This window comes from Phalaenopsis equestris, unplaced genomic scaffold (genome assembly GCF_001263595.1).
Source record: "Phalaenopsis equestris unplaced genomic scaffold, ASM126359v1 Scaffold000233, whole genome shotgun sequence".
NCBI classification, from domain to species: domain Eukaryota; kingdom Viridiplantae; phylum Streptophyta; class Magnoliopsida; order Asparagales; family Orchidaceae; genus Phalaenopsis; species Phalaenopsis equestris.
In genome coordinates, this window is record NW_018164675.1 from 73715 (window position 1) to 89906 (window position 16192).

A 16192-nucleotide genomic window follows, 5' to 3' on the forward strand; every position below is an offset into this window, starting at 1 on the left:
TATATATATATATATATTGAAATACACAAAGGAATTATTTATTAATACAATTTGGAAATAGCAGTGAACAGTCTACTCTTAAATACAGACCTGTTGAAGTATTAACGCAGAGATCTAAAGCAGAAGATTTATATCAAATATGGATTGAAATCAAGAAGATAGATCCAACTAATATTTGGATTTATCATTATTCAAAACATTTACTTGTATACATTCACTGTAAACAAACAACGCGCAAAAGAAATGAAACTATGTACAAAAAATAGGTAATCATTCTCAGTAAAAATACTGCAGCAGCCAGTCGAAAAGTAAAAGAATTATTATCTAAAACCAAAAAATTAGAAAATACATAAATGTATGTATTGTCAAAAACGTGATACTCTATAAGGAATAAGAAATAAGCTAGAGGCAAAAAATAGTGGTACGTAAAGAAGCTAGTTGTAAAACAAAAAAAAGCAGAATAATTATCAGAAATGAATCTTACCATACAAACACTTAGTTGTAAAGCAAAGAAATACAATTACTCTCCATTACCATAATTATTGAAAAAGTTATGATAAAACAAATGGCATGTTGCAAAAGTGAACTATTAAAGAAAACGTCAGCCTACAGATGGATTCGGAGTTTATACAATGTTGTCTTCTCTGTGTTTTGAGACAGAAAAATTTAGCAAAATCTCTTCTTCTTTCTTCCTCCATTCTCCTGTAATCTAAGTATGTGTGCTAGCATTGACAGCTAAATAAATTGTTCTCTCTCCGATGTCTGTAAGTATATCATAAACCATATAATGTCGTTATGTTTTATTTATGTCGTTTGTTTATAATAATATTATGTTATTTTGTTTATCTCTACTAGCTACGTTTAGTGTAAAAAATGAACAAAAGTTGTGTTTCACATCTCTGAAGTAATTATATAAGGTTATAGTTTGTTAATGATCCGTTATGTGATCATTTGTTGTGTCTGTAATTTTTCTAGAAAATCATAGAGAAAAATATAATATGAACTAAAAATGTTATGGTCAAATCCCAAAATAGCTAGAGACAGAGTAAGATAATATTAATAAAAGCTTTTGTTATGAAGCATGATAGATCCTTACACCTTTATAATATACAATAGACAGAAAAGTGAAAAGAATCATTTAGACATAGAAGATAATATAAAAGGATTGGCAATATATATTAAAAATCTAAAAAAGAATATTAGAAAAATAAAAAAAAATAAAAAAATGAAATTAGCTCATAAAGAATTTCAAGAGAAAATGATGGCTCCTAAAATGGTATCAGAGTCTGATAATCAACAAGCTAAAACCTATAAATGTCCTAAACATATTAAATGTCTCTGCACATCTTCATTGTCGTATAGATCTAATTGTTCTTCTTATGAATTCAATTAAAAGAAGAAATAGAATTAAAAAAATGTCTGCTTTTAGACGAACTTAGCGCCAACATATTTGATAAATTTGATGTTGAATAAATTTTATTTAGAACAAGAATTTAATATAATTTATGAATTTCTACAAATAAATACAAAGAATAAACAATTAGGAGTCTTTCCGAAAGAGTAAATTTTTTTAATTAAATCTCCGTTAGGAAATTCAAATGAATGGATCATCATTAGTCATATGATCTTCAAACAACAATTTGAATTAGGATTATATTCTGAAACTATAATGAGCAACTCGTTAATTTATGAAATTAAACCAAAGTCAATTAGAAAAAATTAAACTCCTTTAAAATATAATCCAATTCAGATATAAAAAATTAGCACACACAGAAAACACTTCTAATATACGTGAAATAAGTCTAAGACCAAATCAAAACCAAAAGATTCTAAATAGTAATATAGTCAAAGCAGTCATTCTTGTTGAATGTTGCAACTTATAAAGAAATTCTTCTCAACAAGATATTCTTGGCCGGATGAAACAAACTAAGGATAATTCTCAAAGAAATATACAAGGAGCTATTCGCATTAATGAGATCATTTCGACCGAAGAACCTTCCCAAATTGAAAATGAAATAAAAGACTTGATTAATGTTTTAATCGAACATCAATTCATGAATAATACTATTAATAATCTTTCGTTAATACTCCTATTCCTTCTGGTAATCAATCTATAGAAGGGGATATTCAATACAATTCTAATGAAGCTAGTAGGATTCAAAGTACTAGTTCTTTTGCACGTTTCATACCACCAAGTATTAAATATATTCCTACACCTAAACCAAATCAGTTAGGATCAAAAATCAAAAATTATATATTTGAACCAATTAGTGGACACGTATCTATTTAAATATTGATTGTTGCAAAAATATTAATGAAGTAATCGACAAATGGGTAATAGAAAATAGTTTATCTATATAAATATAATTTACAAAACGATAATTCCTATGAATTTTAGAAAATATACTTACTGGAATTACAAAAAAAATGATTCCTTGGATTAAAAGAAAATCAAAACAAAGAAACAAAGATACTTGTTTAGGTGAAAGAACTATCAGTACAACTGACAAATGACCAAGTATTAATGATGATTTTCTAAAAGATGAATTCTTAGGATCTAAAATTAAATATATCCTGAAGTAGAAAAACAAAAATATCAATCAGATATTGCTAAACAAAAGATAACAACATTAAATATTTGCAATATTTGTTACTTACATGAATATAGTTGTGATTACCAAAAAATTCTTTTATGATATCTTAGCTAATGATAGACTATTATATTTAGATATGTACTTTTATAAACTACCGGAACCACATAATAATCTATGGAGTCAAGAATTTACAAAACTACATCCAAATGACATTACTTTAGGTAGTCATATACAATACGTTTTAGAAAAATTAGTTGAAGTTTGTCAGTATCTTGATTTACATAAACAAAATAAACAATATAAACAACAATCTCTATGTTGTGAAGTGAAAAATTAGATTTAGTTGCTCAACAATAGGATATTCATCTTTTGATAACACTTGTCATTGCTCTGCAAACAAAGAAAAAGAAGAAAATTTTTTTTAAGAAAATACATAAACTAGATTTTAATCCTTACAAACGAACTTCCACAACAAAGGGTAAAAAGACCAGCAATAATTTAAATACTAAAAAAGCAAGAATTAGTAATTGTTGGATTTCTAAATTAGGACATTATGCAAATATAAGCTCTCAAAATTCTAAAATAAGTCATGTAAAATCAGTAGCAATTATAAATGAAAATGAGTTAGAGCTCATTTTTTATTTTTCTGACATAAACCGTGAAAAAGACCTCTATATGAACTGTCAGATACTGAAGAACACCTAATAAATATAAGTTATTCAGACACTCAAATAGAAAAAATATTTGTATTTTGATAATGGATGAGAACCTTGAATCAGATATATATTACATTATCAGAAAAAACTTCAAATAAATTATGAAAACAAAAATTATCTCTTGGAACTAAAAACTGTTTTGATATGTCTATTTTCCTCTGAAAAAGAAGTATATATTACAGTATTTGTCAGGGAGAACATCCCATTAATATTTTAAGCGTAGTAGGAAGTACTCAAATGTCTCTTTACAAAAAAAACAAGATTTAGAAAGAAGTAAGAATCTTGAAAAATTTAAACATATATTTTTTACGGAATCCAGATGTTAATTAAAGCATACTTTCGTAAAGATATTGATAGTCCTATTAACATCTAGATTTACAATGATAGAATTATACATTCTAAAAAAGATGTTTTATCAGGCGTTATATAAGAAAATTTATATTATCAAACTTTAATATTTAATTTACATCCAAATTATTCTATTAATATTAATGATCAACACCTAGATTGATCTCTTACATTGCGACATAAATTAGATGGAGTAAAATTACGCGATGGTAGTGTTGTTTATAGTAATACTTATCAAACTGCCTATGCGTATAGCAATCAACATAATACGTCACATTTAAATCATATCAATCCAATTCATTTAGATCCTCTCTTCTCTCATATTGGTCAAACTATTCAACTCGATGTCATTAGTGACTTAGGAATTTCTCCTTCATCTAATCTTCTCCTTGATTTCAATGAAGATAGAAGTTACCGGTGCTAACAACATCCACGACTTAGCTTCACTGAAAATTCTAACTTGCTATACAACCTCGACATTCTTTTAAAGCTAGTCAATATCTTTCTCGCTCGACCATCTACTAGCTTGACATAATATAGTAATAATCAATTATTGGTTTTTGGATATTATATCACACCGGACAAACGGTGTACGATTTACTCGCTATACAGGTTCACACTGTTCACATATAGATCAAGACTTAGTTCCAACAAATTTATAAGTTTTAAAAGATACTCCATATATATATCAATACTATCTTGAACAAAAACACTTTTGCATTTGTGAAGCTAATCTACATTTTGATTTCTAGGATATAGTCTATCAACGAATTGATTTCCAACATTTATTCTTGATTGATGAGAAAAATTCTAAAAGCAAGTATCGACATTAACATTCTAAAAAAATTAATAAAAGTAAAAAATTATCTTAACAAAGAAATTCATGAAGAAGATTTACCTTCTATCACAAAATTATAGAAAATACGAGATTTCACGAATCTCAGACTTACAAAGAAAAAGGAAATACCTACAATTTATCTGTACTTTCTGTGAAATCCCGTATTTCCTGTAATTTTGTGATAGAGGGTAAATCTCTTCATGAATTTTTCTATTAAGATAATTTTTTTAATTTTAGTAAATCTTTTAAAATGTTATTGTCGTAAGCAATTTCACATTCTAATTTTCATATTTGTATTTCACATATTTCCAAATAATTGTTCAAGTCTGGCACAGACTTGTCATCAGCTTCAACAACTATATTTTTCAATATTTGAAGTCATACTTATTTTATGTATAATTCACATGTCAAAATATCAATAAGAACATTTTTCTTTCCTTCAATATATTCTATATCAAATGTATATGCAAAAAATCAACTTTGTCATGTTATTAGTCTTTTATTAGGTAAATAGTATATAATTTTCTCTTTAATAAATGAAATAGCTAATTCATTCTCTATCATAATCAAGAATGTTTCATTTAAAAAGATTTCAAAATTTTTAGTTGAGTTTTTAATAGCTAGTAACGGTTTTTCATTAATGTGATACTTTTATTCTATCGTTGTATACATACCGAAACTGTAACTACATAAGATTTTGATCGCCTTCCGTCGAGCTTTTAAAATTGCTCCCTCAGCTGATTCATAGCTATCAGTTTCTAAGATTAAATAAACACCATGTATAGGTAAATATAGTTTTGGATGACTTTTACAATGATCTTTAATTTGTTGTAAAATTTTTTGATAGTTTTCATACCAAGATCAGACAATATTTTTGAGTAATTTCTTCTATAGTGGAGCTCATAAATTTGCAAGATTATGAATAAATGCTTCGGCATAATTAATACAACCTAAAAAACGTTCTAAATCTTCTTGATTAATAATATGTTTAAAAAAATTAATTTTTGTTAAAATATGATTTTGTAATTCAATTGCACCCTTATCTATAACAAATCCTAAAAATTGAATAGTAATAGAGGGAAAAATAGCTTTCTTTTTACCTACAACAATTCCATGATTTTTAGCCTTTTGATTTTAAATGTTTAGCAATAGTTTTGACTAAATATTAAAATGCCATCTACATATACATAAGGCAGAATTGGCATAACTCAGCAAAAATAATATACATACGTCATTGGAATATTTGTGTTTTTTAAATCGAATTACATAACGTTCCATTGGTAGTGACTGTAAGGAGTAATAAAAAAATGTAAATTCTCTACAGTTTGGGTGGGTGCATAATAATTTGTAAGAACCAGATTTACAATCTAATTTAGAAAACTATTTGACATATGATTTATTAATATTTCTTTATTTGATACAAAATAACCATCGAAATTTTGTGTGATCATTAAGTTTTTTATAGTTAATAATCATATGTGTTTTCCCTCTTAACTTGTTCGGCATGATTTCAAACTATAAAAGCAGGACAACTATGTAGACTAGTATTTGCTTCAATAAATTAGAGGTTCAGTAATTCGTGAATTTGAATCTGAAATTTTTTTTATCTCCAAAGGTGTATTTCATAGGGTGTACGCGAATAATAAAAGAAGGATTAATTTGTTCAATATTTATCATAAGTTTGTCTTGCGACCAAAACTATAAAGGATTTTGAAAATATACGAGATTTCATAGATCTCAAACTTACAAAGAAAAAGGAAATCCCTACTTGTCTAAATAATAATAAAATATCATCATATGTCAAGGTATTACAAAATGCGTCAAATAATTCTTCAAAAAATATTAAAGAAATAATCGTTGAATGGCAACAAGCATCGCAATATAAAGAACGAATTAACTCACAATTTTATTTTCATACAGCTGAAAAATTTCAAGTCATATATGTAAATGAAAAAACCGATACAAGATTTATTGGAGAATTATATAACTACGGATTGTTACGCATGATTTATTTAGAGAATGAAAATTTTCTAATAGAATTACCAAAACCAGTCATTTATGCAATGGAAACATTTCATATCGTCATCAAATAATGGAATATATATATAATTATATCAGACTTATCCTGAAATACGTGAAGGAATTATTTCAATAATACATCTTGGAATTAGCAGTGAATCGTTCACTTCTAAATACAGACCTGCCGAAGTTTCAAGCCAAAGATCTAAAGCATAAGATTTATATCAAATATGGGTTGAAACAAAGAAGATAGATCCAATAAACATTTGGATTTATCATTGTTCAGAAGATTTATTTGTATACAGTCGTTGCAAGCAATCAACGCGTAAAATAAATGAAACTATGTATAAAAAATGGGTAACCATTGTCAATAAAAACACTGTGGCAGCCAGTCGAGAAGTAAAAAAAATTAATTCGTCTAAAACTACAAAAGGAAAAAATACATAAATTTATGTATTATCAAAAACGTGATATTTTATAAGGAATAATAGATAACCTATAGACACAAAATAGTGGAATACAAAGAAGCTAGCTGTAGAGCAAAGAAAAGCAGAACAATTATCAGAAAAGAATTTTATCGTACAAGCGCTTAGTTGTAAAGCAAAGAAATACAATTATTCTCCACCTGCACAATTATTGAAAAAGTATGATAAAAGAAATGTCATGTTGCAAATGTGAATTATTAAAGAAAACATCAGACACGACGACTACAGATCGATTCAAAGTTTACATAATGTTGTATTCTCTGTGTTTAGAAGGAGAAAAAAATTAGTGAATTCTCCTCTTCTTTCTTCTTCCCTTCTCCTATAATCTAAATCTGTGTGTTAGCCTTGACGGTTAAATGAATTATTCTCTCTCCGATGTCTTTAAGTATATTATAAAGCAAATAATGTCTGCAGTATCTGATAGTTCATAGAGGTCTTCTTCACTGTTTATGTCAGAAAAATAAAAAATAAGTTCTAACTCATTTTCATCTATAATTGATACTGCTTTCACTTGACTTGTTTTAGATTTTTTAGGGCATGTATTTGCATAATGCCCTTGTTCACAAACCCATTTACTAAGTCTAACTTTTTTAACATTTATGTTATCGCTAGTCATTTTATCTTTTTTCCTGAAAGTTCGATAGTCAAAATTAAAATTACGTTTATATATTTTCTTAAAGAATTTTTTCTTTTTCTTTTTTTGCAGATCAATAAAAGTGTTATGGGAAAGTGAACATCCCATTCTTGAACAACTAAATCTAATTTTTCACAACATATAATTTATTATGTTTATTTTGTTTATGTAAATCAAGATGTTGGCAAGCTTCAGCTAATTTTTCTAAAGCGTATTGTATACGGCAACCTAAAGTATTGTCATTTGGATGTGGCTTTGTAAATTCTCGACTCCATAGAATATTTTATGGTTCTGACAGTTTATAAAAATACATATATAGATAGAATAGTCTATCATCAGCTAAGATATCATAAAAGAGTTTTTGATAATCACAACTATATTCGTGTAAGTAACAAATATTGTAAGTGTCGCGTACTCAGATCAGTTGGTCGGACACCTGCTTGTCAGTTGTAAGTCGCCTCTGGTCTAGGGTTCAATTACCCCTAAATGTAGAGTGTGCTCGAATTATTAGGCGTATGAGGGATGATTGGAGCTCGTATAATCGCCTTCGACCATTCCTTCTGAAAAAAAAGTAACAAATGTTGCAAATATTTAATTGTGTTATCTTTTGTTTAGCAATATATGATTGGTATTTTTGTTTTTCTGCTTCGATGGTATATTTAATTTTATATACTAAGAATTCAAATTTTAGAAAATCATTATAAATATTTGATCATTTGTCAGGTGTACTGATAGTTCTTTCACCTAAACAAGTATCTCTAATACTTCATTTTTTTAGTATCTTTTAATCCAAGAAACTATTTTTTTGCAATTCCAGTAAGTGTATTTTCTAAAACTTCATAGGCATTTTTGCCTCGTAAATTATAATTATATAGCTAAACTATTTTCTATTACTCATTTGTCAATTCTTCATTAAATTTTTTTCAACAATCAATATTTAAATAGATATTGTGTTCATTAATAGATTCAGGTATATAATTTTGGATTTTTGATACTACCTGATTTGGTCTAGGTGTAGGAATACATTTAATACTTAGTGATAGGAAACGTGCATAAGAACGATTACTTTGACTAGTACAAACTTCATTAGAATTGGATTGATTATGTCTTCCTATAGATTGACTCTCAGGAGGAGTAGGAGTATCAACTGAAGGATAATTAATAAGAATATTCATGAAACCATTTTAGGGGCAATCTCACAGAATTGCGAGATCAGACATCCCACAATCCTAATACCGAGAATTTTGCAATATCTTAGAATTGAAGGAATCCAAAATCTCGAGAGGGTCGAACATGTCATGTCTTGGCCCGGGGCTTGAAATTAACCAAGACACGAATGGACAGTCGGAAGATGAAATTTAAAATTTTTTACATTAATTTTTTTTATTTATATCACAAACAATTTAAAATCCAAATAAATTGAAAGAGCCCTTAAAAAAATATTTTAATTTATTAAATAAAAATTTACCTTTTAAGTTGTGGACCTCACCTTCTATATGCATTATCTCTTGTAATATTCATCTTATTTAAAAAATTAAGGGATTGTTTGAAATCAATTTTTGTTTTCTAAAACAGAAAACAAACTGAAATATAGCATTATTTTTATCTATTTTTATTTTATTTCATAATTTTATTTAAACGAAACAATTTTTTCCACTCCTGTCTCACTCGGGCGACAGTCGCAACTGCTTTGGCTTCTCCTTCAATCAACCTCTTGGCACGGAGGAGCGGGCTTGCCAAGAGGAAGTTGCACAAGCGGAAGAAATGCGAGAAGGGAAGGAAGTCGGCTGCGGGTCGCCGATTGTACGGAGCACGGCGACAGGGTTTCGTGGCAGATAAGTGAAGGACCAAGGTTTCGGTCGTGAGAAGAGGGGAGAGGCTTGACATTGTGACCAAGAAAACTAGGCGCGCGAGGGACAGCTGGTTGCCATTGGGAGGCTTGCCGACGGCAGGAAGATCCAGTGCTTAGAGGGAGTCTAGGTAGGGTTTCAGTCAAAATCAAGAGAGGCTTCACGTGTGAGATTAGGACTTCCACGATCCTCCTATAGCGTGAGAGAGAAGGATTTTATCCTCTCTTCTTTCTTTTAAGTGAAATATATGTAAATGTCAATAATGTTTCATTATTTTTTTAAAATGTATAATTCTGCCTTTTAAAAAAAAGAAAATATCAAACCAAACATGTTTTATATTATTTTTTTTTTAAAAAAACACAAATCATAACATTATCAAACGCATTCTCTAAAAACAAAAGGCAGAAAACAAAACAAAAACAGAACAAACTAAAAACATAAACAAAAAAAATATATATAAAATGATCCCCAAGAGGGTCTAAACTTGAATTAAAATATTAAAAACATAATGAGTTGTCTAAGATAACTAAGTGAAGCAATCACATTTCTAGAATAACCTACGGAAAAAATAATATGTATGCTGGCTATGCTAATATATTTTAGAAAATCATATAATAACTTATAACATATATTCATGATGTTTGTTCATGAAAGAAATTTAGCATTTTAACATACATTATCTTTTATTTTACTTTTCAAGATGTAATCTCTTACATATAATTCATTTTCTTAACTTTCAAATCTGTTTAAGGAGCACCGTCAAAACATAATCTAGCACACTCCTGATAAAAAATCATGTGGACATAGTGGTTTGTAATTTAAATAATACGATTGTATGAGGTGAAAAGGTGTCTACTTACCCCTGGTCAATACTCTCGTTGTCACAGCAATTATTGATCTAAGTTTCACAATTATTTGAGGTGGTAGGATGTCTATTCACTCCTACTGACACTCTTGGTTAGTGATCAAAGTTTCACAATTGTCTGAGGTGACAGGGAAACATCTAAGTACGCAAGTATATTAATATCCCCAGCTAGCATCATTAGGGGGTGAACTCATTTTAACATGCACATTCAACAATTCATATATACAATATTTTCATACGTCATAACATAAATTATTTTTTTTTTTATGCAACACATTAAATTTATCTACTAATGCAATAATCTAATAACTTCAAGATAAATCATTATGTAATTGTCTATGCAAGACTATTCACTTGCACACTTCTAACCTAACATTATGAAGACATTACTAATAGTCTAAAAGTGTGGTTGGGTGGCGGTGCGTCGTTGCACCGCAGTTTTTTGTGATTGGCAAAACAGCCTGCTTTTTCAAAAAAAACTGCAATTGAAAACTGTGTTTTGTCATCAATTCTGGATGTGCAGTAGCTGTTAGAAAACTGCAATTTGACTCTTTCAAAAAATTGTAATAACCACGGCAGCTTTTTGATCAGCAACTTCCTCTGTAGCATCTTTACAGTTGTTTCCTCAAATAGCTATTGTTGCCCCAAACAGACTCGAAGTCTCAATGAAATAAAACATAAATATGAAAATCAAAATAAGAAGCATTATTGTATTATAAAAAACATAATTACTCACTTTAATCTTAGATAATCTCCTTGCTCTTAACTTTTGTTGCCTCCTGTAAGTTAAAATTTTTAATATATAAAATATTGATATTAATAAATTTATCTCATATTATTTTATTATGTTTTAGTTGATTCTAATTTACTTTTTAAGTTTCTTATTTTAATTCAGATTTTAAATTCTTAAATTTTAAGTTTAATTATTACAATCAATACTAATATTAAATAGAATTAATTTAAACAAAATATTTTTGAAAATAAAGCTTAACCTTTACTGTCAAGTTTTCTCAATCGAATTTGAATATTACTTTACCTTTGATTTTTGACATAAATACATAAAACGAAAATTAAATGTTATAAATAAAATAACAAAATTAAAACATAACCTTGACCTTTCATTCTCATTTTTATAACTCAACAATTTCTATCATCAAGTTTTACAAAGCAAAAGTTCTTCGAATTGTGATTTCTATTATAAATTAGTATAAGGCAAAGCTAATATTTAATACATTAATTTAATTAAATAAATCTAAAATAAAAGAAATTTGCCCTAGCCTTCCTTGGGCTTAAGCTCATCGACTCGTCCCTTCAACTGCTCTTCTGCTCGAGCCCGCATAAGCTGCTCGAAACCGCATAAGCTGCTCGGCTCTGTTCAACTCAGAATCCTCCTGCTCAAATCTGCAACTCCCCCTTTTTCTCATCTTTTTATTTTCCCCGCATAGGACATGCTCGAACGCACAACTCGCCTCCCTTCCCTTCTAATTCGCATAGGAAGTGATTGAGCCTCTTGCAAGCAGTACAACTCCCTTTTTCTTTCGTTCAACAAGGGCACAAACTCCCATGTTCTTTCTTGTGCCTCACAAATGCACAAGTCGGTGGTGATATTCGTGTATGAGGCAATTCCTTCCTTTCCCTTTACTTTTATTTTCTTTAGGTCACCCGCACGCACAACTTCGACGACAACAATTCTTTCTCCCAAGCACACAAGCACCCTCGTTCCTTTGCCCCAAGACAAAATTTTCTTCAAGGTTCGAAAACCTCGCTCTCGCTTCTCTTCCTCCTCACACTTTGCTCTCACTGAAACTCATTACTTCTAATCATCTAGTTTGTATGAGGCGTTTGTCTCCTAAAGACGAAACTGTCGTGATGGTTTCTTATTTGAACTGACATAAAAATTATTTTTTAATTTTTTTAAAGTTATTTTTTTCGGTTATTACAGAACCAAGCAATTCCATCCTGATACCCATTTCAGCCTGATTTCTTTCCTTTATTTTTTTTCCCTATTTCTCTGTTTCTAATTATGCAAATTTCTATTAGGAAACTTCTATATATATTATATTTTGGGATTTCGCTTTTGTTTTGTGTGTTTTGGAGATTTAATTATCTGATTTTTCTCTCGTAAAAAGTATTGCATCATCTTCCTTTTGCAAGTAATGTGTCCTTGTTCAAGAATAGGTGGTGAAGCTTCTCATTGTCCATACCGTTTCATTTCATTGTTCGCCTTGCTGTTTTCAGCTAGGACAGCTAATCCAAATTTCAAACCAAAAATCAGCCCAAAACCAAATTAATGCTAGTTCAAATTGAAATAAATTTAAAAATTCTAACAAATTAAAATAAATTCTAACATAATTTCTGATGTAGCAGCAATTCTCCTTGGCCAAAAAAACCCTTAAAGAGTTAAACAAAAGCCAAGTTTGGTGGAGGTGGAAGAACAGCTCCATGCACATCCTTAAAATCTTCAGCAACAGCAGATTAGGCATTTAAAAGAAAATTAAAAGGCATTAGATAAGGAAATTTTAATGCATTAGACATCTTCCACAAAATCAACCTATAAAAGGTCCTAGTCACATAGTTGTGGCATTAATCATCATTAGTTTTATCCCAAAACTTTGGTAGAAGGATCATGAATCTTCATTTTTCATTCATTTTGTTGAGTGTCATCTGAGGTTGCCAAATTTATTCTTCACAGATCATTTTTAACCAACTTTTAGCCATGTAACATTAGCCCTGCTATTTTCCTTCCTAGTCATTTGAAGCTAAAATTATTTACTCATCGAACAGTTGGATTATCTACCATTTGTTATACATGTACAAATCGCTTAAGTCTGTTTTTTTAGTCACCATACCTTCAATACATGCCACTACAATATTTTCTCCAAAATAGTCATAAATTTCTCCTACCTAATTGTGTCACACATGCATCAAAACATTCTCATATCTATCGCTCCCAACTTAGATTTTAATGATTTCTTATAGCCAAGCGTTCAGATCTATACAATACTGTTCACCACGCTATGATTTTATAAGATTTGTCCTTACTCCTACATGATATTTTTTATCACAAAAATTCCAAAGTATTTCTCCATTTTAATCATATAACATTAACTTTAAAAGCTAAATCCTCATTCGTAAAGCCATTATTTTGCGTAAAAAATCTAAGATATTTAAACCTATTGCACATAGGTATCATCTTACATTGTAATAATGTCAAATGATAATTGTTAACATCGCACACAGAGAGTACATGATATTTCCTCTATTTTTATTATTTTCCCAAAAAAAAGAACCAAAATGCTAATTCTGAATAGAACAGCTCGAAGTGGGTTGGGAAATATTCTAGTATTTAAAGTGTTGAGATCTGGTAGAATCCCAAATAAAACCTATAGACAATCAAATACATCTTTAACTTTATTGTTTAAACCCTCCGAGAAATATTGTCAGCTAATTTCTAGTCAAATCGAAATCATATTCCAAATAATATTCTACAGGAAGATGATAGTGTTTAATGAAACATATAAAAAAGATGAAAAGTTAATCCATAGTGAATATCAAGAAATTTAAAACTTCACAGGCATACTTTTGTGAATGTCATATATCTACACACATAAGTAGTACATGTTTAACATTCCAATTTATTTGGCAGAGTTGATCCCATGATATTGAACATAGAAATTTCAAAAACATGAGATTAAGGTTTAAGAAATTGATGCCTATCTAAGATCATCTAATGTAAAGCCCAAAGAGGAGTTATCTATGATACAGTTAAATCAAATTTAATGTGGAGTTGATAAAGGAATCAGCTATAAAATAGTTGAATCATAGAAAGGGATTGCACAAAAAGATTGGGCATGGAATAAGGTATGTACGGGATGACAAAGATGTATGCTGTTAGTAATTTTGTGCATCATGTGATATGTGCTGAGTGTAGAACAAGATGTCACATATGTGGTTAACCGTGAGCGGACAGTATGTGTTAGATTGTTAAGCTGCTAGAATGAAATGAAAAATAGATGAAGTGAGCGACTAAGATTAGCCACGATTGAAGTAGAAGTGAGCAAGATGATGAACGAATGGAGAGTGATCATCTTTAGGCACAAACTATGTAAGAGAAAACAAGTAGGCTCGGATAGGCAACAAAAGAGGTAAAAATCTTAAATCTAAAAATTCTAATAAATTGAATAAATCAAGTTTCATAGTCGATTCAATTACCCTGTAAATATTCCATTTAGCCCACTACAATTAATTTACTCTGAAAGCCTTAATTTTCAATATCAGATAAAATGATTCATTTCACAAAGAAACCAAAAATCCTGAAATATAACTACTCTCTTTCCTACAAATTGTACACTTTGACAACAGAAAACATTTGACTCTACGTTATATCACTTTTATCCCTAGATCAACAAATGATGCATGCTAGACTAAAATGATTTTCAAGTCAAATGGCCAGCCAAATATTTTATAACTCAGCTACTAAATAATTTATTATGATTAATGGCTCAAAAAGTAGACGAAAGATATAATTCAAGAGAATCCAGGAAAAAGAGAAGATTATGGTGGAATTTTGTTCCTGTTAGGTGGCCCCGACCGCCGACTATATAGGCCCATAAGATCAATTTGTGGAAGTTATTGGAGGGAGTTTCCTATTTTAATTTTATTCACTTTATTCAGTTTCTTATTATATCATATCTTTCCTTTATTGTTTGTTGTATAATTAGTATGTTGTAATAGCCTTTATTTTATTTGCCCAAGACAATCTCTATATAATAAGGGGAAATATTATAATATGAATAATATGCAATAACAAAAGACAATTTCTCCACATTTCTTCATGGTGTCAGAGTGCTATTTTGATCACACGATAGATAACAGGGCTCTTCCTTTTATCCCTCGCAGCCGCACTCATGTCTCACGACAGCGACTTCCAGGGTTGTGCTTCTCTCGTCTCTCGCAACTCGCATCATACTCAAGCAGTTCGGGCCTTTCGCAAGTAGCCTAAAGGAACTCCCAGCAATCAACGATCCACCATCCACTCTCAATCTCCCGGCCGCACATCTATTTCATTAGATCAGTTCGGCGAAAACAAATCGCAGGATTGCAGTATATAAGGAATTACCACAAGCAGCAGTCAGAATCTCTCCATCCAGCCTGCAGACCTTTCTCTACTCCTTATCATAGTCGTTGAACTCTTCCCTACCACAAGCAATAGGCAACTCCCTGATTTAGCCCTAACCGTGCATAGGGTTTATGATAAAGTACAAAATGAAGATGCTAACTCTACTTCAGAGGTTAGTTCTGAATTAGAAGCCAAAAATTCTGTCCAAACAACCCCTGAAATCTACCTTTATCACAAGCCATAAACTCAAAGGCCATAATTTATTTCAATGATCTCAATCTGTGCTTATGTAAACTTGTGAGAAAAAAAAAATGGTCTCACGGCAGATGACACAATTTCTGAACTCACTGATCCTAGCCATCGCTCATAGAAGATCCAAGATCATACGGTCATGTCTTGATTGATCAATTCTATGACCACAGAAGTTCGAGAAATTTTTTTTTTGTTTTACAGGACAACACAAAAGATTTAGGAAGCAGTTCATGCGACTTATTCTAGTATCAAAAAATTGTAGAATGTTTGAGATTGAGATAAATTTGCATGAGCTCTGACATAAGGAGTTGAGTGTTACTTAATACTTCAACACAATATCAAAGTATTGGTTACAGTTAGATATGTATGATACTATGTATGAAAATGCCTTTAAGATGCTATGATCTAATTCTTATTGGGTTCAAATAAGAACTTAGATGAGGTTAGAGGAAGAATCATAAGGATTAAGCCT